The sequence below is a fragment of the Planococcus citri genome, chromosome 1, assembly GCF_950023065.1.
Source record: "Planococcus citri chromosome 1, ihPlaCitr1.1, whole genome shotgun sequence".
In the NCBI taxonomy this organism is placed as follows: Eukaryota; Metazoa; Arthropoda; class Insecta; order Hemiptera; family Pseudococcidae; genus Planococcus; species Planococcus citri.
In genome coordinates this window covers 81954503-81979027 of record NC_088677.1, presented here as the reverse complement: position 1 = coordinate 81979027, position 24525 = coordinate 81954503, and the positions used below count along the sequence as shown (strand labels likewise).

At 35.0% G+C, this 24525-nt stretch overlaps 1 protein-coding gene across 2 annotated transcripts in view; it reads right to left on the bottom strand.

The window, feature by feature from the left end:
- LOC135837675 (uncharacterized) overlaps nt 1-24525 on the bottom strand; it is a 132348-nt gene that overhangs the window by 31900 nt on the left and 75923 nt on the right. The window contains exon 1 of one of the 2 annotated variants that reach the window (XM_065353035.1): nt 3304-3605. The exons of the other annotated variant lie outside the window; for it this stretch is intronic. The gene's annotated coding sequence lies outside the window, so the exon portion shown is untranslated. Of the gene's footprint in view, nt 1-3303; nt 3606-24525 lie in introns of those variants that run through there. 2 annotated transcript variants of the gene reach the window in all.

Sequence of the window (24525 nt, the reverse complement as noted above, 5' to 3'; positions counted from 1 at the left end):
GTCGAATCCATTAATTGAGCTGAAATTCGAATTCTACGCTCTCAAAAACCTAATAAACCAAGTTTCACACGATTTTTTCAATTTTCAAGAAATTTTTGGGGCCGATGGGGGAGGGGGCGATGGAGAGGTCGAATCCAGAAAATGATTTGAAATTCGAATTCAGCACTTCCAAAAACCCAACAAACAATATGTCACACGATTTTTTCAAATTTCAGAAAATTTTTGGGTTTGAGGGGGGGAGGTTTGAGGAGATGGAATCCAAAAAATGGGTTGATATTCGAATTCAGCGCTCCCAAAAACCTAATAAATTATACGTTACACAATTTTTTCGATTTTCACGAAATTTTTTAGCCGATTTTGGTGGAGGAGAGGGGGGTTGGAGAGGTCGAATTCAAAAAATTAGTCAATACTCGAACCAGTGCTCTTAGAAATTACTAAAAAGCGATATGTCACACGATATTTGACCTTTCTTTACATTTAATGAACCTACACCAAAATTTTGGGACCCCCTGCCCCCCGTCTTCCTTTCTCTTTCAATGGTTGTACGAGTTCCATCACAAAAAATTGATACGTAGATGTTATGAGTATCTGATAAAAATGTATGCTTCCTGGACTTTTTTCAAATTTTCAAATCATGGTAGGCTTGAAATTTGAAAATTCAGCTTTCAAAAAAAAACTTAACTTTGAACTTTGGGCATTTTTAGCGGATATTTTCGAAGTTAGTCTCAAATTATTCTTTAAAAATCCCTCAAACCGATTTTTCCCAATCAAAAGATGGGCATCATGATAAAAATTTCAACTGCTGAAAAAAGCCCACACCATCTGCTTTAGGGTGGGGGGGGGGCTGAAGGACCTATAAAAATGATATTCCATCCATTCTAATACACATGAAGGAACCTATAAAAAAATGTTGAGAATAATCGAAAGGTTAATTTGACTTGGAAAGTTGGCGAATGACCCTGTATTTAGCTCAAAAAATGATTACAGAACTGAGGACCCCTGATTTATAGGTAATCTTGCACAAATGTCTTTTTCTCCACTTCCGGATAAGTTTGAGCAAAATTCTCATTTCTAGCTGATCGAAAAATGTGGGCAAATATCCCACTATTGACTCTTGACTGTTCAAAATATGAGCACAATTAAATGTCCCATTTTGGGTGATCGAAAAATGTGTACCTACAAATAAGTAAGTACATATTTCATCATCAATCGATGAAAAAAATTCCAATCTTGAATGCTTGAAAAATAAGTAAGTATGCCGAAATGTCCCTTTGATATGCTGGGTTCGAAAAATATGTCCGAATGTCACAATTTGAACTACCTAATTGAGAAATGTGTATAAGGCCCCATCCCCTCATTGATTGTATGAAAATTTGGACAAAGGAACGTCACATTTCTGACTGACTCTAAAAAATGCATGTGCAAAAGTATACTATAATTCATTGACTGAAAGAAGAATGTGGGCATTCGCACTGATTGCCCAATTTTTGACAGTAAGCATGAAATTTTGATGTTGATTGTTTTTTTTCGACGATGAAATTTTTTGGCCTCAGATGGGAGGGGAGCAGTTGAGTGTTGGGGTACAGATTTCGGATGTAAAAAAGACCCAAACTAGTGATGAAGTGAATTTTCAGATGTTTAGATCTTTTTCTCCAAATTTATCATCTTTGGAAACAAAATTTTAGAAATTAAAAGTTCCAAAATGATGAAAGAATACGTGGCTGGGAAAGGAAATTCAAAAATTATTGATTTAATAATATGAAAAAGCAAGTCATTTCTCCAAAAATATACTTCAATATTTTTCAGAAGGAGCAGTCTCAAAATTTATGTTTCATTATTTTCTCAAATAAATTTTATTCGAATTGAATAAGGGGTAGAAGTTCAATATTATTACAATCCTTTTTTTTTCATCACTTAAGAAAGCATTTCGACTTTTTTTTCGATTCAAAATTTTCAGATGTTTAGATCTTTGCTTCAAAATTGATCACCACTTGAGAGAAAATTTTTAGAAATTCGAATTTTCAAAATAAGTAAAAAATTAATGGGAAATTTAAAAATGTTTGATTAAATATATGAAAAAACAAGTCATTTTTTCAAAACCATCTCAATATTTTTCAGAAGAGGGAGTCTCAAAATTTTTGTTCCACGATTAAATAATAGAAAAGAGTGGGTAGGTATGTACAAAGTGTCAAACAAACAGGACATCATGAAAAAAAAATCCAATTCGATTTATTTGTATACAAAAAAGATAATTTTCTCGCTGAGATTTTTCATTGCTTCCTAAAACACCAAAAATATCTCAATTTTCAATGTTTTGTTTTTCTTTGTTTGTTTTTTTTTTAAATTGAAGCTAATGAAAACGAGAAATTTGAGCTTATTGCAAAAAAAATGAAGAAAAAAACAGCAATTTTCACTGATGAGGGAGCAAAACTAAAATCGTGACTGAAAAAGCTGCAACACTTATTTTTATGCATTCGTTCGAATGGAAATGCCAAGCACTAATTAGGCACAAGCCACCTCTACCTGTATTCGTACAGTTATCCCAACGAAATGCGCAAGCTAAGTATAAAAAAAAATACACCTACTCAAAAACACGTTGATGGTTATTTATACTCGGCGATTATTAGTTATCTACTCAAACGATCACAACAATCATCAACTCTACATTAAGCTTTCTTTCGCGTTATTCAAATTAGCTGAATATTAAATCGCTATAATAAGCGCTAGAAAATCAATGTTTAGGCGAACGTATTAAAAGAACAGTGGCCTTTCGACAGGTTTGGTAATTACGTCGATCGTTACCGGTATTGTGTACTCAAGAGTCAAAAGTGGGCATATAGTAAGAATCGACTGAAATACTTTGGGTATTTATAATTTACAGTGACATGGCCATAAGTTCATCGGGGTATAAGTTCAAGAAGTAAGGACTGAATGAATTTAAAAATTGAATCGGTAAATTTAATGGTCTTTGTGGATTCGAGTATCTTATAGGGAATTATTCGAATTGGGAATGTCTTTTTATTCATCATTCAGAAGTTGAAGTTACGAAATCTCGTGTTTATTTTCTCAACGTGCCACTATTTTTGTGTACCTCTGTATTTACAGATATCGTAACACTTCAGATACTGAAATACTTATTTTATCATCTCACATATCCAAAGCACCAATGAAGTACACCTTCGACAGTAAATCATCAAATTACACAACAACGTAGAGACTACAAAAGCAGCAACCATCAAAAACTATACAGAAAAAAAAATGAATATATAAATTTGATACGAAAGATTGTCTTGTTGTACTTACTAAATCGATATTTCCACTCGAAAATGTAGTCTCATTCGGAAGAAAAGCTGAAATAACCTCGTAATCGAGTACATTTCCCCACAAAACGGTACGAACACATCGAACTCGGCTCGCGGTGTCAACGCCAATCAAGATTATTATCTAGCAATGCGTAAAAAATTGCCCAATCGTAATGACGTGATGATAAAACTTTTCACGAATATTTAACGCCTTCGGAGACAGCTTTTCCAGCATTTTCACGTTCACGGTATGCTGCACTGGTACCATACGCGTTTTCCTTTTTCACCTTTTCACCCTCGTCGTTGTCGTCGTCGTCGTCGTTGTTGTTGTTGTTGGGTTTTCCTATATTCACAACTTTACCAGAGCTGGCGCTAGTAGTCGATGAAAATGAAAAGTATTCGAATATAATTATAGGAGGGAAATGCCGAATGCGGTTCTTTTATTCTTTTAGTTTTTTTTCCACGCATGAATCGCATGATTTCATTTGAAAAATTGTGACGCGGTCAACGAGGCGAACTCTATGTCCTGAAATTGTTTTTTTTTCTGATCTTTTACATCGAGTTTTTCTATGTTTATTTATTTATTTATTTATTTATTTATTTACCTATTTAAACAATTTAGGGCTCTCCAACAGCCAGAAGCCAATTACAGGAGAGACCGATTATAACTATGGGACAATAAAAACTAAATATCACTTTATAAACTAAAAAGAAAAAGAAACAAAAAAATACAAAAGATGATGAGGTAAAGTGAGAAAATATCAGAAACAAAAGAAAAATATGATACTAACAACAAAAGATAAGTAAGACCATTAATAATTAGTGGTTCATAAAGAGAAGAAAAAAATAAAGAGAGAGAGAGAAAAAAAACATAGAACAAAAAAAGAAGAAAAATGAAACCAACCAAAAAAATAAAACAAAATAAAAAACAAAAAATAAAGTATAATAATAACAATGCAATAACAAGGTGACCCACAAGTAACACCTAATGCGCCCATGCCCCTACTGGCCTACTCCCATGCCCCCCTCACCAAACGCCTGAAGGCTGACCTACCCATACTAAAAATGTCAGCGTCTGCACATCTACAGAGAAAAGCATCTGAGATGCCCATGATGTTATTCATAGGAGACACCCTCATCCTAGATGAATGGTAATTGCTTAAAGAGAATGTTTTTTTTTTTTTTGTCTAGAATGGATTTTGGGGGCCCAGAAATTAATTTTTCCCAAAAGGTTACTTTCATTTATATTACCATGGATAATATCATATAGGAACAACAGTGCTATTATTTCTCTCCTTTTTTCTAATGAGTTGATTTCAAATCCTTCTAACAGTTCCTTTTGAGTTAGGTCATGGGGATAATATTCGAAGGTCTTCAAATATAGGTATTTTAGAAACCTGGTTTGAATTTTTTCAAGTTCTTTTATGAATTTTTTGGTATGAGGAAACCAGACTAGTATTCCAAACTCAAGGATTGATCTTATGTATGAGAAATATAAAATCTTAAACATGTTTATCCTCCTGAATTGAGCAGAATTTCTGACCACAAAATACGCCATTCGTCTTGCCTTGACTAACACAGTATTGACCTGACACTTGAAGGTAAGCCCCAACATCCAGAATCACACCCAGGTCCCTAACTGTTGTTAAGCAAGAAAGTTCTTCCCCATTGGCAGTATATGTGCAACCTATAACATTTTTTTTTCAAGTAAAAGTAATTGTAGAACATTTTGAAAAATTCAGGGGAAGTTTGTTTTCAATGCTCCATTCAACAAACCTATCTAAATCTGTCTGAAGTTCTTGGCTATCTTTTACAGTTTGAATTTTCTTATATATTTTTGCATCATCAGCAAAAAGCAGGCTCTCTGAATTTTCTAGCACAGATGGGAGGTCGTTTACAAATAATAGAAAGAATAGGGGGCCCAAGTTAGAACCCTGAGGGACACCAGATGGACAGGGGTATATACTAGATATTCTGTTTTTGTAAGACACATACTGCACCCTCCCATTCAGATAAGACCAGAATAAACTACACAAGTTGTGAGAGAAACCAAGTTTTCCAAGTTTTAGTATTAGAATTCTATGGTTGACACTACATATCAAATGCTTTTTTAAAATCAGTATATATTGCATCCACTTGACCACCACCATCAAGGGAGCTCAGACAGAACTCAACAAAGTTGATAAGATTTGTGTTGACTGACCTACCCTCAACAAAACCATGTTGGCTTGATGAAATGAGATTTTTAATTTTAGGATATAGTTTGCCATAAGAGGGCTGATCAAAATGTTATTGGACAATCCCATATTTTGGGTTTAAAATAATGGTAGCGAGTTCGTACACATACCGTTGGAAAGAGCAAACTTTCCTCTATAAAACAAGCGTACAACGGGTTTTCTATGTGAAGGGGTTCCCAAACTGCAGTGGTTTAAAGGGAGGTGCCTCAGGTGTGTTCTGCGAATTTTTGATTTAGTGAAAAAAATGTACAAAAAGCGCTCAAAAATTTTATTCAACAAGTCTACGGCGAACATTGGAGTCAAAATTAATATCCCCCTTAAAATATTCCCCCTTTTGAGCAATACTTCGAACTCGCACATTGCTTTAAACGACAACATTGCAACAAACACAAAATTTTGCACACTGGTCTTGAGGATGTGTTCGTTTGAAGCGGATTAGCTCGCGTGTCCTTCAACGCACACAATTTTTTTTATCTCGTTGAAAAGAAGAAGGTTTGCTCTTTCCAGCGACATATTAACGAACTCGTCAGGATTATTTCTAGCCTGTGTTTTCCGGACTTCAAGATGTGACAGGTCAACCACCATTTTCATTATTTTCGACACTTTCAAAACCATTAAAAAATTTTTTACCGAAAATGCACTGTCACACGTTTAATAGAGTTCCCATACACTGCATTCATAACATTAAAATATTTGAAAAACGATTTATTCAACCGCAGTTGAACTTCGAACTCGCGCGCTACTCTAACAACAAACCCAAAATTCGCAGACTGGTCTTGAGGTAGGTTCGTTTAAAGCGGATTAGCTCGCGTGTCCTTCAACGCACACAACTTTTTTTCACCTCGTTGGAAAGAGGAAGGTTTGCTCTTTCCAACGGTATGTTTACGAACTCGCTACCATTATTTTATACCCAAAATATGTGGATTGTCCAATAACATTTTGATCAGCCCTCGTATATAATCATTTCAAACAGTTTTGCAGGGATTGGAATTAATGATATTGGTCTGTAGCTAGTGACTTTTTCAAGTGTGCCTTTTTTTGGAACATGGATGACTTTTGAGCATTTCCATCCAGTTGGAAATTTATTCTTGGAAATTATGAGATTAAATATAAAGGTAAGGGGTTTGAACAAGAATTCTCCCACACCCTTGTATACATAGGAGGGTATGTTATCTGGCCCTAGTGTACGTTTAGCTTTCAGCTTTGAAATAGCTAACTTGACTTCTTTTTCACTAACCCGTCCAATCGATATTATGGAACATACACCTGAGAGGGATGAACTGCACATTGAGTTGTCGCTATAAATTTGACCATCTTTCACATAAACTGATTGGAAGAACTCTGGGAATGAGTCAGCAACGTCATCTCCATGTTTTTCTGTTCCATGCATATCATACATTATGCCGTCATCTGGGGTAATTTCGGACACCCGGGGTAATTCCGGCCATTCCTGTTTTTCCAACTAATTCTTGCACTAGAGCTCCTACTGTTGGTGTTACGAACTTGCCACAGGTTGCAATCGAAAGAGGAGATCTTAAATAGTATATCTATGTGCTATGATGACCAAATTCATTTTATTTATACGTTCTATGGATCATGATGTTTTGATGTTCATATTTTGATAATTTAGATAATGGAAATAACTTTGTTTGGGAATATATTTTGAAAAAAGTTTTGGAATAAATGAAGGAGGTACAGTTGAACGCCCAATATTCTAGTAACTTTTAGCGAAAAAAACATCCCGATTAATTGACTTTTGCGATTTTTACGGCTATTCTTTATAAAAAAGTCATAGTAAGATTTTGTACAAAAAATAGCTTTTAAACCGCAGATGTGCAGGTTTTTATCAAAAGTTAGAAAAGTTGCACCGTAAAGCTCAAAAAAGCTCAATACTTGATTTTAACCTATACCTGCATAGCGCATTTGACTTATACAAAGAAGAATGAATATTATATCTTGAAAGAGCATCAACAGTAGTGGAATGTTGAAGAGAAAAGTTCACAAAAAAGTTGCGCTGTAAAGCTCAAAAAAGCTCAATAGTGGTACACAGTATAATTGACATGTGCAAAGAAGTACATACGTATATTATACCTTGAAAGAGCATCAGAAGAAGTCACATGCCAAAGAAAAAAGTTCACAAAAAAGTTGAGCAATAAGCTCAAAAAACCTCAAAATACATTTTGGTCAAGTTTGTAATGTTTTGAAAAAAGCTTGAGGCTTGAAAAAAGTTGCGCAATAAGCTCAAAAACGCTCAAAATACCTTTTGGTAAAGTTCGCAATGTTTTGGGAGAAGTTTGAAGCTTGAAAAAGTTGAAAAAGCCTTTAAAAAGCTCAAAAAGCTCAATACAGCATATAGTGTCTGTGACCGGATTCTTTTGACTCTGAGATCTCAGCAATGGCTGAACCGATTTTGCTCAACAACCTCTCAAAAAATAGATTTTGAACCGTAGATGTGCAGGTTTCTATTGAAAGTTCAAAAAGTTGTAAAGAAAGCGTTGAAAAGTTCTAAAAAGCTCAAAACGGTCAATACGGTGAAGTGTCGATGTACATGTGAAAGTATGTGTAACTGTAGTCTAGCTTGAAAGTGCTTTATACAAAATACTTTTTGATCTTGTTTGAAATGTTTTGACAAAAGCTTAAAGCTTGAAAAAGTTTTAAAAGGTTCAGATTTGATGTAAAAAATTATAATTCTCCAGTACTCACTGAATGTTCTGAAGTACGTATAGTCTATCCTGGAAAGCGCTTCCCAAAAAATACTTTTTGACCATGTTTGTAAAGTTAGAACAATATAACATTACCCGCTACTTATGACTTTTTACTTGACCAAACTATGTACTAGAACGAATCATTTGCTCTCAAAACAGTTTCATTCTTGACCAAACATTCATTTTTTTCCACCAGACCAGCAAAATTGGTATACCGAAATTACAAAAAATGAAATTTTTTCCCATGAATTGTTATCAAATATGTAGGTACCTACTTACCTAAATGGTTTAGTTATTAGTAAATCATCTTTAGGAAAAAAAGAAAAGAAGTTCTTTTATGCATGCTATTTCTGTAATTTTTTTTTTGCATTATGCAATTTCTCAATTTTTTTCTAATTTTTTTTCTCAAGTAAGTAATAAAAAAATAAGTGGCAACAAATTTCATTTTTTCCCCTTATTTTTTTGTAAAAAAATAATGATAATTAATAGGGTTAAAAAGTACTTTTTTCTATCTAGGGGTGAAAAGTACTACTTTTCCAACCTCGCGAGAATCGCTCGGATGTAAAAAGTAAGTACTTTCCACCCTCGTTCAGGAAAAATTACTTCACTAAACTCGGAGAAAAAGTGATTTTCGGCCCTCGTTGTGTAATATACTATTTTTTCTTTAGTAGATACAGGAGAATTAGCATTTAAAAAAACATTTTTACCTAGCAAAGATTTTTTTGCGGGAAATTGTCGAGGGTGGCCCCCTGAATAATTCCTAAGAGTTACCACCCCGTACCCCTCTTGCTAATTTTTTTATGGGGGGGCTGAACCCCCCCCCCAAATGGGGTTTTCGCAGTTTTCTCCTCAGGGGTTGATTTTACGTCAAAAACAGTTCAGTACTTTTTTGTTCTACGTCAAATTTCCGATCTAATGATATATCAACCGTCCTTCTACCCCGAAGGGGGGTGGGGCTAGAACCATTCAAATGAGAGGGGTTTTCTTAGAAAAACACAAAAAAGCTATCGTCGCATAGGAGGGGTGAAATGGCTTTCGAGAGCGTTCGGGTTGATACTAGCATGGAAGGTGGGTACCATTGAGAAACTACCGCGTGAAAAATTTCAGATCCACGCCACCTCCCCTTTTTGGGGAACCCCCCTTTTTTGAAATTTCAATAACACTTTTCTCAGCTCCATTTCAACCGATTTTGAAAAGTTTTCTGGAAGTTATATGTATCCTTAGTGTTAGTAGGTATCCTCACAAAAATTTTCAACCCCCTCCCCTCATATTTACCTCTCAAAAAAGCGTTTTTTTCATTTTTTTATGCCTGTTAACAATGAAGATTGCGAGGTACGATTTTAGAAACACGTTTTATGGATGTATTTTTGGCCCCCAAACATCTTATATTATATTAGAAATTTTTCCTTTGCTGCGCCGCGGTGAATACTTGGAATAATGTATCTTAGGGGGGGTGAGGGGTGAAATGGGAATATTGGGAAAAATAACTATTAATGAGTAGGGTATCGTTTTCATATGATTCAATACCGCTGAGCACGAATATGACCTCAGATTTTCTACTACCCTCACCTATTCTTCTCCAGAGCCCCTCAGCCCCCCTCAATTTTCACTAATTTTGAAATTAAGTTACTTTGATGACATTGGAGTCGTTTTCATATGATTCGATACCACTGAGCACGAATATGACCTCAGATTTTCTGCTACACTCACCTAGCCCTCTCCAGAGCCCCTCCGCGCCCCCTCATTTTCACTAATTTTGAAATGAAGTTATTTTGATGACATTGGTGTCGTTTTAATAATATGATTCGATACCGTTGAGCATCTAATACGACTTCAAATTTTCTGCTACACTCCCCTAGCCCTCTCCAGAGCCCCTCGGCCCCCTCAATTTTCACGACTTTTGAAATAAAATTATTTTGAAGACATTGGCTTCGTTTTCATGATTCGATACTGCTGAGTACGAATACGACTACTGATTTTCTGCTACTGTCACCTATAGTTCTCTCCAGAGCCCGCAGCCCCCCTTCCTCAGTTTTTATTATTCCTCCTCGAGGATTGATTTCACATTTGATTTAGCTCGGTAATTTTGTTCTACATCTAATTTCCTACAAATTTTGTCCACCAACTTTTCCCCCTCCGACCGTGGGAAGAGGAGATGAGGCCTCTGAAAATTGGTTTTTCAGAAAAAAGTACTCCTGCTGATTGCTGCTGCGCCAGTTTATATACTTTTATTTTTCTTCGAATCGATGTGGGAAATTTTTAAATGAGTAAATTATTGGTTCTCGACTTCCGATTACGAATTCTGATAATTTCAACGACGATAGCGTTTCTTATTCTTTTTGTTTCATAGTTTGAAATTCTTATTAATTGATACCGGGTGTTTCGGAAGGAAAGTAACGAAGATTCACCGATTCACGAGTGGGTACTTTGCACTTGAGGGTAAACTTGACCCGTTCGATTCAATTCGCGATGTATAAGTATAGATCTTAATCGATGAAATTTTTTATCGAATTGCATTACAATTCAAAGTAAAGTACGACTCGAGATAAGCTCGTCGTCGTGCATATTTATCGCTCGAAAATGTAATTTTAATCGTCGATAATCGAAAAATTTGTTCCCTTATCGAATACACACTAGGATGATTAATCGAGTGCAAAATCACTTACTGAATCGAGTCTCGTGATTCATGAATGAAATCAAAGTACATAAGTATATTTGACCAATTTGGAAAAAAAAATTGAATTACGTATTATCGAAAATTCACGTAGGTATGTGCATAATTTTATACACAATCAACGATTTTTTTTGATAATTTGACCTTTTTGAACTTTCATTGATTTTTTATATGAATCGAGCTGTTGGATAATATTAGATAAAAATGTGTTTAATTGACCAAAAACGTGTTTACGAGATTTGAATCGTTCTAGGAATAGCTATATAAGTTGAAAATGAAAAAAGTAATTAACTTATTTAAATTGGCCTTTTTTTTTTAAAAAAAAAAGATATATAGAGAGATGGTCGAGATTATAGTGGATAAATAGTCCAAGTTCAACTTGTGAAGATATTGAAAGATTTTTCGAGGTCGTGAAAAGCGAATCGAAGATTTATTCTGTTCCTATCGATTATTCCGAAAATTCTGCCAGCTCAATTGTTCAAAATTATTACCTCAAATTTCTGAATGATGTAAAAAGTCTCCTATTCTGCGAAGCAACTCAATTGTTGAGAGATTCTTCTGGAAAATTCTATGCAATGTTGTGGAATTTTCAATAAAGCTTTATTGTTTCAAAATTACACCTCCTTGTTGAATTGACAATGAAACCGATCAGATAATCTGTTATCCTGTTTAAATAACTGCTAACTCGAGTCTAAAAACGTCTAAAACGTTATCTAATTGACATTATTTTGTTTCTTTGTTTCAGGTTGGTAGAAATTTTCGTCATAAGAGTTGAAAAAGTAATTTCGTGCATAATAAATGAGTAAGCTATTTTTAATGATTCTTAGAAATCTTAATATAATATTAATACCTATTGATAAAGTGAAGCACTTCCTTATCGTTGCACAATCTGGTAAGCTCGTATTGAACTCGAGTTCGTATTTTATTCGGTTTTTACTGCCTGCGTTATTTTTTCGAAGAGTTCGAAAGAATGTGTATCCTTAAGATTAAGTATACTAGTTTTGAGTACTTTGCTGTGTGCAAAATGGTTCGGTAAACAGAGGAAAAATACGAAAGAGAAATTTAAAAAAATATCAGAGTAAGAATTTGAAAGACCGTGAAAAGAGGGAAAGGGGCGAACTGGCCAGGAAAGCAGAGAAAGGACTACCTACTTCCTGGCGTTTGGCACTTTAACTCCTAGGATGGGATTGGTTTTTTTAGCACTTGAAATTTCTTGTCATGATGTCCGAATTTCAGACTTGATTGCTCAAAACTGCTGCAATTTGGAGCAAATCCGTTTGTAGGGTTTTGAAGGTAATTGAGAGTGGTTTCTAAAGTATTCGCTTAAAATTTCAAAATTTCCAATTTGAGTAGTTTTTCTGAATAAGCTCAATTTTCAAAAGCTTGCCAAATTTCGAACAATTGATTTGAAAAAGAAAAAATCCAGGAAGCACGCACTTTTATGATATTTCCCTCATAGAAAATCACTACTAGCGACTTCAAAAAATTACTAGCGTTTCTGAAAAAGTTACTAGTGATACCGAAAACGTTACTAGCGCTTGTACTGACGCTACTAGCGACCAACTTGACACTACTAGCGACCAATTTGACACTACTAGCGACCAACTCAACACTACTAGCAACCAGCTCGACACTACTAGCGACCAGCTCAACACTACTAGCGACCAGCTCGACACTACTAGCGACTAGCTTGATGCTACCAGCGACTGATTTGGCGCTACTAGCGATCAGCTTGGCACTACTAGCGACTGTCTCAACATTACTAGTGAATGATTCAACGCTACTAATGACCAAGCCGACACTAGTAACGATTAAACTGACGCTACTAACAGCTATGGCAGGTACCTATAAATTGGTGAAAAATAAAAATTAAAGAATTCCCAAAAACCATGTTTTTTTTGAAATTATGAATTATTGAAAAGTTTTCGCTTGGGCCAGATCATTTTCCTTTTTCTTTCTCCGACCAAAATTAGATAGTAACAAAATTGACTTCTCACATCACAAATAATGCGATTTTTTTACTTGAATTTTTTTAAAAAAAGGGTCCTCTGCTGCATTTCAGTCAAACTACCAGATATCCTCAATCTAAAACTCCCTTTTTTTCACCAAATATCTGGAAACAATCATTTAACATTTCAATTTTTTGCATATAGAAATTATATCCTGAAAAAAATGAAGAATTGTCAATTGTCAATGAGCTTTTGTCATGGCTTGCTCAGCTGCTCGGGCCCCATTTATATTTTTAAAATTCGGAGAGGGAGGGGAGGGGAGAGGAACGGAAAAAAGTCCATGATTTTTGCGAATAAAGCCTAAATTCCAGTCGAAAAATGAAAAAAAAATCGAGGTACCAGCCCCCTCAGAGGGGGAGAGGAGGGGAGAGGAACGAAAAAAAGTCCATGTTTACAAATAAAGCCTAAATTCCAGTTGAAAAATGAAAAAAAAATTCGAGGTACCAGCCCCCTCGGAGGGGGGAACGAGAGTAAGGGGACGAGGAAGGGTCCATTTTCGCAAAGAAATATTGAATACGAGTGTATGATATCCATTTAATTTTTATCTAGAAAAATCAACACACCAAAAACTCAGTTTTAATGTTGTAAAAAATCATTCAACTTGAAATTTTTTTAAAGTCCAGAGTGCTAAAAAGTGCATATAAATGTTTCAAACACCTCATCTTCCAACTTCCCCAGTGGCCTAGTTGGTTAGGCATGTGACTAGAGAGTGAGAGATTGCAGGTTCGAACCCCACCTCAGGCATGAAATTTTTTTTAATTTTCAAAATTTTTTTGGGGAGAATTCGTTGTTCTAGGAGGGTCTACGAGTAAATAGCTGCCATTAACATGTTTTTGCCATGATTTTCAGTGCAAAATGCGCAAATTTGCGCGTGTCACTACTATTGACAAACGTTACTAGTCATTAGTAACGTCTGTCAGTAGTAGTGACGCTACTTGCCGAAAAAGTTACTAGTGTTTTTTTTTAGTAATGACGCTAGTAGTGATTTTCTATGAGGGTTACAACAATGACCTTTTTGTGATATGATTTCCAAAACCAGGAGAGGAGGAGGGGGTACAAAGCCCCAAAAGTTCGGTCGAAATGTAAAAATATGGTGAAATATTGTTGTGACATGTCGTGTTACATGTTTTCAAACGCGCTGAAAACGAATTTTAATTCATTTTTTCGAATTGACCCCTTCAACACCCCTTAATGGGCGCCTAAATTTTATAAAAATTGAAAAAACCGAGTGCATGTGGTTTATTAGGTTTTTTAGAGTGCTGAAAACGAATAATGGTGTAATTTTATGATTTTACCCCCTCCAATGAGCCCAATGACCTGTCAAAACTTACTAGAAATCGACAAAATCGTATAACACGCGGGTTATTCAGGACCAATGAGGGCGTTGGAGAAGTCGAATCAACAAAATAGGTCCATATTCGTATTCAGCGCTTTCGGAAATGTATGAAACGATGTGTCACACGATATTTGATACTTTTTTACATTTTGACCAAAATTTTGGGTCTCAGTACCCCCCCCCCCCCCCCGCCATTCGGCAAATCCAATAGCGAAAATTTCACGGCTTTAAAATTTCGTAAAAATGTACGCTTCCTGATTAATCCTCCCAAATTGTTGATTTTTAAAAATGGAAAAATTTAGCCCGCCGGATTGAGAAGCCTCTCCCCTTTCTCCTCAGTCCTCGCTAAGTAAACATTGAAAAAATCCAATTTATCCAAAAAATTACTCGATTTCTTTCTCATCTCTGCAGTCAGAATTCATTCAAAACAAGGGGACACCAATATTGTTGAGAAGCCGTGGGCGGTGAATTATTGAAGGGGGGGAGAAGGATTCCAACTTGGCAAAAACAATACTGTTTGACAGGAGTATTTTCGTCCATTATGGCAAGAACAGACACTTCTCAATTATTTTGTCAAAAATCGACGCTTTCTGACCCCCCCCCCCCCCTCCGCCTCCCGTCCACCAAAACATCGACACTTTTTGACAACTTTTTAAAAAATGGGGTATTTTTTGACAAATGTGCCAAAAAGAGACACTTATTGACTATTTTGTCAAAAATCGACACTTTTTTCAAAAATGAAGTATTTTAGACAAGTGTGCCAAAAAAGACACTTCAAGTATTTTGTCAAAAAAAAAAATCCGACGCTTTTTGACATTTTTTTTAAAAATTGAGTATTTTTGACAAAAATGTTCCAAAAATAGACACTTTTTGAGTATTTTTCCAAAAATCGACTCTTTTTTGTCAATTTTGATCAAAAATGAGTATCTTTGACAAATTTTCAAAAAATGAAGTTTTTTTTGACAAATGTGCCAAAGATTGACACTGCTTTACTATTTTGCCAAAAATTGACGTATTTTGAGACCCTCCTCCCTCTCCCACCAAAACATTGACACTTTATGACAACTTTTCCAAAAATGGAGTATTTTTAACAAATGTGCCAAAAATTGATACTTTTTGACACTCCCTCCTCCTCCTCACCAAAAAAGCGACACTTTGACAACTTTCCAAAAATGGAGTATTTTTTGACAAATGAGCCAAAAATAGACTCTTTTTTGACAATTTTTCCAAAAATGGAGTATTGTTTGACAAAGGTGCCAAAAATAGACACTTCTTGTCTTGACTATTTTGTCAAAAATCGACGCTGTTTTCAAAAATGAAGTATTTTAGACAAAATGTGCCAAAAATTGACACTTTTTTGACACTTTTTCCAAAAATGGTGTATTTTTGATAAATGTGCCTAAAATAGACACTTCTTGACTATTTTGCCAAAAATAGATACTTCTCGGCTATCTTGTCAAAAATCGACGCTTTTTTGACAAGTTTCCAAAAATGGAGTATTTTTTGACAAATGTGCCAAAAATAGACACTTTGTGATATACTACTATGCCGTACGTTACATGTATAGGGAAACCCACCTGGTAACACTGCGTTGTACTGGCAACACTGCGTTCCACACTTGTAAGCTGGCCGCTTGAGCTGAGCTACGAGCGTTGGAAACGTCAGTAATGTGTTCGAGTGCACGCGGGCATGTTATTCATCTGCTAATCGGTTAACTGCTCATTTAATATACAAGTTTTACTCACGTGTGTTAAGTGCTATGTTTAGTTTCTCATTTAGTTCTAGTTAGTGTTATTTTATTATTAAGGACCTGGTACAGTAAGTATGGTTGGGTAACAGTGTTACATTAGAACTTGCTTACGCTTAACGGAAATGCGGACAGTGTCCCATTTCCACCACAAATCCGATTAAGACTGCATCGCTGAATGCAATCGGGTACTTCCAATGAGGAGAACCTTTTCACCTACACCAGAGAGTGTATAATTAGTCTTAAGAAAGTGTCATATTAACACATACGAATACATCTAAGTATGTAATTGTATGAATCATGTAACGTATTGTTAATATCACACACATTATATATTTCTTCATGTATTTCTTGTTGTTATCTATGGTATGTGTGAACATCTGTTAAGAGTGTAAAAGCAACCTTTCCTACTCACGCCCTAGCCGAGCATGTAATATTCTGGTGAGTATTTAGAAGAAATACTCTAAGGGATATTTCCAGGAAACAACACTACAGTTATAGGTACCCTTACCTATCATGCTTTAAGTCATTTTACGCTCTTACAACTTCTTGACTATTTTGTCAAAAATTGACACTTCTTGTTCCTTTCGTCAAAAATTGACACTTCTTGACTATGTTGTCAAAAATCAACACTTTTTTCAAAAATGAAGTATTTTAGACAAAATGTGCCAAAAATAGACACTACAACTATTTGTCAAAAAACAAAGAATCCGATGCTTTTTGACAATTTTTTTAAAAATCGAGTATTTTTTGACAAATGTTCTAAAAATGGACACTTTTTGACTATTTTACCAAAAATCGACACTTTTTTGACAATTTTGACCAAAAATGAAGTATTTTTGACAAATTTTCCTAAAATGGATACCTACTTTTGGGCTATTTGGCTATGTAGTCAAAAATCGACGCTTTTTGACTATTTTGACAAAAATTGACCCTTATATTTTGACAAATTTTTTTAAAAATGAAGTATTTTTTGACAAATGTGCCAAAAATAGACACTTTTTGACTATTTTGACAAAAATTGACCCTTTTTGACAAATTTTTTAAAAATGGAGTATTTTTTGACAAATGTGCCAAAAATAGACACTTCTTGACTATTTTGCTAAAAATCCACACTTTGACAACTTTTCTAGAAATGGAGTATTTTTTGACAAATGAGCCAAAAATAGACACTTTATTTTTTGACAAATGTGCCAATAATAGACACTTCTTGACTATTTTGCCAAAAATCGACACTTTTTTGACAATTTTTCCAAAAATGATGTATTTTTTGAAAAATGTGCCGAAAATAGACACTTGATACTTCTCAAAATTGAACTCAAGTTGAATTTTAAATGTTTATAAAGACGCCTACAAAAAAACTAAAAATAAGTAAAAAATCAAGAAGACAAAAATGGAGAATTATAAAGTCGAGTTTTGAAAAATGAAAAAGCAAGAGTTTTTTGCAAATATCATTAAGAAAAGTTCATGGTTGCAAATATCATAAACATATTTCTGCATCATGAATTTTTTAAAGATTGATGAGGTCAGATTCGTGCTCAGTGGTATCGAACCATATGAAAACGACTCCAATGTCATCAAAGTAACTTAATTTCAAAATTAGTGAAAATTGAGGGGAGCTGAGGGGCTCTGGAGAAGAATAGGTGAGGGTAGTAGAAAATCTGAGGTCATATTCGTGCTCAGCGGTATCGAATCATATGAAAACGATACCCTACTCATTAATAGTTATTTTTCCCAATATTCCCATTTCACCCCTCACCCCCCTAAGATACATTATTCCAAGTATTCACCGCGGCGCAGCAAAGGAAAAATTTCTATTATAATATAAGATGTTTGGGGGCCAAAAATACATCCATAAAACGTGTTTCTAAAATCGTACCTCGCAATCTTCATTGTTAATAGGCATAAAAAAATGAAAAAAACGCTTTTTTGAGAGGTAAATATGAGGGGAGTGGGGTTGAAAATTTTTGTGAGGATACCTACTAAGGATACATATAACTTCCAGAAAACTTTTCAAAATCGGTTGAAATGGAGCTGAGAAAAGTGTTATTGAAATTTCAAAAAAGGGGGGTTTCCCAAAAAGGGGAGGTGGCGTGGATCTGAAATTTTTCACGTGGTAGTTTCTCAATGGTACCCACCTTCCATGCTAGTATCAACCCGAACGCTCTCGAAAGCCATTTCATCCCTCCTATGCGACGATAGCTTTTTTGTGTTTTTTAGAAAACCCCTCTCATTTGAATGGTTCTAGCCCCACCCCCTTCGGGGTAGAAGGACGGTTGATATATCATTAGATCGGAAATTTGACGTAGAACAAAAAAGTACTGAACTGTTTTTGACGTAAAATCAACCCCTGAGGAGAAAACTGCGAAAACCCCATTTTGGGAGGGGGGTTCAGCCACCCATAAAAAAATTAGCAAGAGGGGTACGGGGTGGTAACTCTTAGGAATTATTCAGGGGGCCACCCTCGACAATTTCCCACAAAAAATCTTTGCTAGGTAAAAATGTTTTTTTATTGCGATTTTCACCTAATTCTCCTGTATTACTTGGTTATATGGTCTAAAATGGTAACACTACATTCCAAAAGTGGTAACACTACATCCCAGTTGATCCCTTTTACGAAGTGTGCCCTGGTCTTCAACTGGAATGTAGTGTTACCACTTCAGACTATATGTGAGGGCGACTGGGAAAAGGGACCTCCCGACCAAAAAATCAATTTCTGTTTTCTTTGCTAAATTTTCTTGGGGACTCTATAAAAATCGAGTGGAACCCTCAACAGGCCTCAATTTTCATCATTTCATCGAATTTTTCTACTTTTAAGCGAGGCATGTACAAATTTATTACTCACAAAAGTAGAAAAATGACACAAAAAATTCGAAAAAAAATGTAAAAATGCGTAAAACATTAAAATTTTACAAAAACTTATTACTTTTAAAAGAAATAAGTGAAAAAAAATGTAAAAAATTTTTGCCGCTTGCGGGACTCGAACCTATGACCTTTGACGTGACGAGCCATCTCTGTACACACGTAGCCACCGGGAGTGTTTTAAAACGTGGCTTTCTAATGATACACAACTAATTTTATTGTGAAATTAACATAAATAACACGAAAGAACAGAAAAACGTCGCCAAAATCAGCCGCAAATGAGATTTTTATTAAAAATGAAATACTAAAACCTTGAATATACTCAATCTATCAATTTTACTTATATTTATACCTATTTGTTGAATTATTCTCATTTAATTTTATTATTTAGACTACCTACTTAGTTTTATACCATTTTTTATCCACTTTACCAACTCCCACCAACATTTTCTTTCGTTTTGCCAATAATGTATATTTCATTGTGTTTTTAATTAGTCATAAAAGACAGAAATTACCCATTCATAATTCCTTTCATTTCTTTTTTTTTGAGATGAAATACATCCTGCTACTGAGTTTCCAAACACCCAGTCCGAAAAACTTGAAAATTGATATTACTACAGGTTCCTATTTGACACTATTGGAAGATGTTGTTTAGGTATTATAGTCCAGTCATTTTAGCAAAATTTTTAGTCGAATCTCGAAAAAATTGGGGGCAAGCTGAATTTCACATTATTTGTTCAGATTGGTCTCTAAAACAACCCATCAAAAGTTGCACCCCGCAACTTGACCGCTACCCACGCAAGAGGTCATTAACCTTTGCCGAAACATGTTTTTCGGCTTTATCGCCGAAATGAAGGGTCCGAGAGGGAAAATGTTCAAAATAATATTATTCTACGTTAAATTTCCTATTATCATGACCAGTTCAGTTTTTCCCAAAATGGCGATTTCACCCTAACTAAGGAGGGGGTAAAGTTGTCAATTTTATGAAAATTGTTTTAAAAAATGAAAATCGACCATTTAGAACGTGAACTCGATTCACGGTACACTCGAAAATATTTTGACCAAAGTTGCACACCGCAACCTGTATGCTACCCCTGCAAGAGGCCATTAACCTTTGTTAATTTACGTTTTTTTGGCTGTATCGCCGAAATGAAGGGTCGGAGGAAAAAAGTTATTGGACTGAAATTATTCTACAGCAAATTTCCTATAAGCATGACCAGTTCAGTTGAAATATACATATTTTTCGATTTTTGGTGAATTTTTAAAAATCAAATTTAGGCCAAAAATGAGGGGAAAAAATCAAAATTTTACCAAATTGAGATAAAAAGCTGAAATTTGGGACATACCCTATTTTCGACCTGCCAAATCGGTTGGAAACTATTTCAAAGCGTTTTGAGCAGTTCTGGAGCTTCCAGCACATTTTCTAAACTTGAATTTCCACAAAATTTAATCAAATGAAGTTGGAAAGCGGAAATTCACGCTACAATCCAATTTATACACGTTATTAAGTCGACTTCTGGTGGGTTTGAGTCATACAACCTTTTGAAAATTCTTGGAGCCTCCAGTAGATTTTTGAAACTTGCAATTTCCACAAAATTCAATCAAATGGAGTTTGAAAGCCGAAAGTTAATTGGGATAGAGTTTGTGGCATTTTTTGAAGAACAGAAGTTTCTAAAATAAATCTGCTGGAGACTTCAAAACGGATTGAAGCTGCTTGTGATCCACCTCAGAATATGGTAATGTCAAAAATGGGGTGTCTCTGTTGAGTAAAATTTTATGGAAATTTCGAGCATTGAAAAATCTGCTACAGGCTTCGATAATTAGTTACCAAAAAGTTGCTGGAGGCTACAAAACGACTTGAAATCTACCGGTAGTCGATTTTATAGCGTACTGAAATTAGTTTACAGAGTGAATTTTAGTTTTCCAACTGCTTCTTATGAAATTTCAAGGTTCTAAAATCTGTTGGAGGCTCTAGGAATTTTCGAAATGTCGGTGGAGGCGCCAAAATCACTTGAACCAAAACCTGCAGTCGACTTGATAACGTATTGAAATTGGAATATACTGTGAATTTTGGATTTCCAACTCTGTTTGGTTAATTTTTATAGAAATTTCGAGCATTGAAATATCTGCTGGAGGCTCCAGTAATTTCCAAAAAATCGCTGGAGGCTCCAAATCGACTTGAAATTTACTTGCAGTCGACTCCCTAGCGTATTAAAATCAGTTTACAGAATGAATTTTAGCTCAACAACTGCTATTGATGAAATTTTGTAGAAAATTGCAAGTTTCAAAAATCTACTGGAGGCTTCAAGAATTTTCAAAAGGTTGTATGACTCAAACCCACCAGAAGTCGACTTAATAACGTGTATAAATTGGATTGTAGCGTGAATTTCCGCTTTCCAACTTCATTTGATTAAATTTTGTGGAAATTTCAAGTTTCGAAAATGTGCTGGAGGCTCCAGAACTGCTCAAAACGGTTTAAAATAGTTTCCAACCGATTTGGCAGGTCGAAAATAGGGTATGTCCCAAATTTCAGCTTTTCATCTCAATTTGGTAAAATTTTGATTTTTTTTCTCATTTTTGGCCTAAATTTGAATGATTGGACTACAAAGCTTCTCGTTGGTTCCCGCTTACGCGATTTTGAACGCTCAGTCGCCTAAATAAATTGCACGGACTCTACTACATACTGTTACGTATCCGAAATAATTTAATTTTTCATACATAACAATAAATGGATAATGAACGAATTAATTATTTTCACGTGTCTATCTTTCTCGCGTACTTTTTCGTCGTGTAAGTACTTTTCGCGATTTCTGCTTTTGAATTTTATTTATTAATTTAATTATGACATTTTTGATTTTTCAAATTTTAGTGGTGAAGGTAAATGCCGTGGTTATGTTGATTCTCAAAATTCCAACTGTGTTATGTGTGGTTATTGTGGAAATTCCAGCTACATTGGAATCTTTGAAAAACATTTTTCAAGATCCGATCAAGGGTACCTGTCGATTTGTTAGTCAAATGAATTCTCTGATTAAAGCCATGAACTCTAGAAGTAGTAAAGGAGCTCTACGGATGGATAGTGATGAATATAAGGTAAACAAATCACTGTTTCAGTGACAAGTTTTGTTTTAATTTTTGTGCTTTGACTACTTTATTTACCTATTGTTTTGTATTTGTAATTTCAAGATGATTTCATCATTCATTGATTACTTAATATTATGGAAAACCCATTCTCCCGGACAATTCATCACTGAAAATTCCTTTAAAGGGCTGATTGTCACCTTGAAATCTACCATATAGTCCGGCATATGACAGTAGGAGTAATTGCACCCCCCCCCCCCCCCACCACCGATATTCCGGGACAACTTTTTTCTTAAAGGGGACATCCTAAAGAACATTTTAAAGCTCACTTGCCCAAAAAAAAGTTGGCCTTACTTACAAAATGGCGGCCATTTTGATTGACAGGTCAGCCGAAATAGCAGATTTTGCGTTCCAGACTTGCATGAAATTTTTCAATCCTTACAAAGGTAGATCGAAAGATCATGCAAACATTTATCACCTGTCAAAATTATAAGTGCTAAAGTGCGTTTTTCGATTTTTGGTGAATTTTTGAAAATCCAATTTAGGCCAAAAATGAGGACAAAAATCAAAAATTTTACCAAATTGACCGAGAAAGCTGAAATTTAGAATATATCCTATTTTCGACATGCCAAATCGATTGGAAACGGTTTCAACTCGTTTTGAGCAGTTCTGGAGCCTCCAGCAGATTTTTTAAACTCGAAATTCCCACAAAATTCCATCAAATTGGAGTTGTGAAGCTGAAATTTATTCTAAAAACTAATTTCAATACGCTACGAAGTATTGTAGGCGAATTTCAAGTCGTTTTGGAGCCTCTGACGACTATTTGAAAATTCCTGAAGCATCCAGCAGATTTTTGAAACTTTGAATTTTCACAAAATTTCATCAAATGGAGATGGAAAGCTGAAATTTACTCTACACTGCAATTTTAACACCCTCTGAAGACGACTTCAGGTGGGTTCAAGTCATTTTAGAGCCTCCAGCGACTTTTTTGAAAATTACTGGAGCCTCCAGTAGATTTTTGATACTTGAAATTCCCGCAACATTAACTTATCAAATGGAGTTGGCAAGCTGAAATTTACTTCGCAGACTACGTGGTGGTTTCAAATGATTTTGAAGCTTTTAGCTACCTACTTTTAGAAAATTTCAATTTTCCAAAAAACGCCATACAACCTTTCAAAAAGTCGCTGGAGGCTCCAAAACGACTTGAAATCCACCAGCAGACCACTTCGTAGCGTATTGAAATTAGTTTGCAGAATGAATTTCGACTCTCCATCTCAGTTTGATGAAATTTTGGGGAAATTTCAAGGTTTAAAAATCTACTGGAGGCTCCAGTAATTTTCAAAAAAGTCGCTGGAGGCTCTAAAATGACTTGAACCCACCTGAAGTCGTCTTCAGAGGGTGTTAAAATTGCAGTGTAGAGTAAATTTCAGCTTTCCATCTCCATATTTGATGAAATTTTGTGAAAATTCAAAGTTTCAAAAATCTGCTGGATGTTTCAGGAATTTTCAAAAAGTCGTTGGAGACTCCAAAACGATTTGAAATTCACCTGCAGTACTTCGTAGCGTATTGAAATTAGTTTTTAGAATAAATTTCAGCTTCACAACTCCAATTTGATGGAATTTTGTGGGAATTTCGAGTTTCAAAAATCTGCTCGAGGCTCCAGAACTGCTCAAAACGGGTTGAAACCGTTTCCAATCGATTTGGCATGTCGAAAATAGGGTATATCTCAAATTTCAGCTTTCTTGGTCAATTTGGTAAAGTTTTTGATTGTTTCCCCCATTTTTGATCTAAATTAATCTAATCTGATCGAAAATGACTAATTATGAAGCAGCGTGAGAGAAAGAGGTTGTAAAAAATTGCGAAATGTTTAAAAAAACGCGTGAGACATTTCGTAATGAACCATAACAATTGTACCGTTGTTTATAAATTATTATCAAAAATATTAAATCTCTACTGGTACCTAGACCTACACAACCCCTATATAATGTAACATGAAAACGAAATGAGTTAGATTGATTACTTGTTAGGGTTACTTAAAAGTTAAAAAATGGACAACGAAGTCCAAGAAGACGGTATAGCTATAGACAGTCTTGAGTATTATTTAAGCCGGCGAAGGACGGCGCCTAGCAAAATACCCACGAATCCGAAATTGAGTCGGATTGATTCGGGCCGTGAGTAGGTAAATTTATTGATTTTATTCGAATTTTGTCAAAATGCGGAATAAGTATAAAGTTTTCGACTAATTTGTGTAGAAAATTATTGTTCATCGTGAAATTTGCCATTGAAATAAGGGTTTACTTTTTTTCTTTATGTGTTGATGTTTTGAAGAAAGCTGAAAGCTGAAAAAAGTTCAAAAAGCTTCAGATTATGATTTAAACAATTAAACTTCTCCAGTATGTAGGTACCCAATGGTATGTATGCAGTATCTATTCCAAGGTATCCATAGTCTACCTAGAAAGAGGTTGCCAAAAAATGCTTTTTGACCATGTTTGTGAAGTTTTGGAGGAAGCTTTTAGCTTTGAAGCGTACTGGCTTCTTGTTACGACCATTGAAACATACGAGTGATCAGTGCATT